This window comes from Palaemon carinicauda, chromosome 22 (genome assembly GCF_036898095.1).
Source record: "Palaemon carinicauda isolate YSFRI2023 chromosome 22, ASM3689809v2, whole genome shotgun sequence".
Lineage (NCBI taxonomy): Eukaryota > Metazoa > Arthropoda > Malacostraca > Decapoda > Palaemonidae > Palaemon > Palaemon carinicauda.
The window spans coordinates 48,756,707-48,759,904 of NC_090746.1; positions in this window are offsets into that span (position 1 = coordinate 48,756,707).

The window sequence follows — 3,198 nt, forward strand, 5'->3', positions numbered from 1 at the left end:
AAAAAGAAAAAAAAAATTCTATATGGAACAACAAATCACAAATTGAAAGCTCCGTTTGGAGGTAGACATTTTCGAGAAAAAAAAAAAAAAAACACCGTCATGATTATTACCTGACAAGCAGTCGATAGTGTTGATCTTTTCTATGGAGAGGAATTTGCTCACATTTGCAAATCGATGAACGCAGCATACTAAACCCTTCTCCCCCAAGCAGTTTTACCTTTCTCCTTTCATGCTTGTGTACTACATTTGTGTTTATGGGACCAAGGAGTCATAAGAGTTTGCTTACAGTGCACAAAAAGCGTTTCATATCCATGTAACTATTCTCGACATTTTCGACTGGATGTGGAGACTGTCCTTTCGCGTTTCTTCGGCTCATTAAGATAGGTAATAAATGATAATGAAAATACTAATTATATCCGTGATCATTATTGATAAACCTTATCCACCATAGATGTTGAATTATGATAATGATTACTATTATGGCCATGGTAGTAATATATGAAGCTTATTAAAAGTAGATACTGAATATTGATAGCAATAGTGATGGTGACCATAATAAATAGATAGACAGGTGGATAGGAGGGGTCTTACAACGTTTAAAATTATTCGCTGTGGATGTCAGAAGCATTTTTTTTAATAGAAGACCTATGATTAAAAGGTTCTAATTCTATGTGCCAAGATTAAGAGCTCTTCTAGGAGAAGAACAATCCAAAATCAAACCATTGTTCTCTAGTCTGGGGTAATGCCGTAGGCTCTGTACCATAGCTTTCCTCTGTCTTTGGTAAGAGTTCTCTTATATTTCTATCCCTCTTGTTTTTTTTTTTTTTTTTTTTTTTGGCTTTTATTTATGGATTATATTTGAAAGATCTAATTCAATGTTGTTACTGTTCTTAGTATATTTTATTTTGATTGTTCATTACCTCTCATAGTTTTGTATTTCCTTGTTTCATTTCCTCGCTGGGCTATTTTTCCATGTTGGAGCCCTTGGGCTTATAGCATCTTGCTTTTCCAATTAGGGTTGTAGCTTCGCTTGCAATGATAATAGTACTAGGAACTGTTAATCGCAATGTGAATATCATCATATATTAGTATGTGAACGCATAGGAATTATAATTGTGTGACTTCTGTTATAAGTATAAAAAATCTGAAATTGTTTACCTTTAACTTAATTCTTAGTTATGGAGCTCACCATTCTTCTTCTTTTTCTTCTTCTTCTTCTTCTTCTTATTATTATTATTATTATTATTATTATTATTATTATTATTATTATTATTATTATTATGAACCAGACTATGTAGTGTGTAAAAAATATCAGTAGCTAGGAATGTGTCCTGTACCCCAATGTTAACAATACTTGAATTCTAATGTCTTCAATAGGTTTTCATCATAGATTTCGCATTAAGAAAAGTCAGGAAGATCAACGAAGTTTTCTTTCATATAAGATACACTCTTAAATAGCTATTAAGGGCCTTATAAAGCATTTTAATTTGACATCTGCTAAGCAAAAGAGAATAATGAATATTTATTGCCCTGATCTTGACATTTGGGTTTCATCTTGTGTATGAGGGATTTAGAATTATGTCTGTATTAAATTTGGAGTACTTTCCTATGGACAAATTGTTTTTAGAGAAAACTGGATGAAACTAATGGTTATTAACAAAGGATTATTTTAAGTTTTGCTATTCATCATTGGAAATTTCCTTTGAACACTTATTCGAAGGTATGATATTCTTATATATATATATATACATATATATATATATATATATATATATATATATATATATATGAACATATATCACAAGCACACGTGATTTTAATCAATGTAAATATCACCCACGAACGGCATTTAATACCGAATTCTATCTTGGGAAAATATATCCACTTGGAATTCATTTTATGGTAACAGATTCTGGCCGGGTGGAGATTCGAACCCCCACCTCTGCGGCTGGAAGCTATGCCTACAGTGACTCTACCGAGTGAGCTATCAAAGAGATTAAAAGTTTATGACAAATCTCCATACATATTCCTGTCGAATTCAGGAATCTGTTCATAGACTTGAAATAAACCCATCTCCACCATGATAGCTGAATCGTGAGTTTGTAACACGTGGTTATTTTAAATGAACATATATCACAAGCACACGTGATATATGGGTGATATTTACATTGATTAAAATCACGTGTGCTTGTGATATATGTTCATTTAAAATAACCACGTGTTACAAACTCACGATTCAGCTATCATGGTGGAGATGGGTTTATTTCAAGTCTATGAACAGATTCCTGAATTCGACAGGAATATGTATGGAGATTTGTCATAAACTTATAATCTCTCTGATAGCTCACTCGGTAGAGTCACTGTAGGCATATCTTCCAGCCGCAGAGGTGGGGGTTCGAATCTCCACCCGGCCAGAATCTGTTACCATAAAATGAATTCCAAGTGGATATATTTTCCCAAGATAGAATTCGGTATTAAATGCCGTTCGTGGGTGATATTTACATATATATATATATATATATATATATGTATATATGTATATATATATATATATTCTTACGAAGCTGGTCTAGTGTAGAGTAAATATCGTCATTTATTGATAATTTTATTTATATTTCATATGTTGTTTTCATTTGTGCATTGAAGAGATGATACCCTGCCCATAAAATGAGCCCCTCTCATGTAGATATAAGTATTCTATGTAAATTACATAAGACTTTCGTCGTGAATTTCATTGTACGTTTTTATTCAAGTCAATATACGTAATTTTACGTTATTCTTTAAGAATTAACTCTTTATTTCATGTATGTTTGCTATGAAGTCTTATGTAGTCTATTTGAAAGTGTTGTAGGATTCATGTGAGATAGGAACAATGGCTTATGTAATGTTCTTTTATATTCTATGATGTATTGCGTCATGTTGAGAGAGAATTTCAGAACATGTGCTTTGGAATGTTCTTTACCACATGCTTTCGAAGGTTCGTGAAGGCCCTGTAAGAGGAAGTTATGTTTTTTTTTATTTTGGGTACAATAGGTGGGCGGAGCTAACTGGGAAGTCATCTCGCGGGTGCGTTGATGTGTATCTGAGAGTTACCTGAAACCCGCTTGATTCGCCTCTTGGCATTTTTATCTAGTTGGAAACTCTGATGCCCTTAGGCAGAGGCCACGCTTCCCAAACAAGTTAGAACCTTCTGGAATT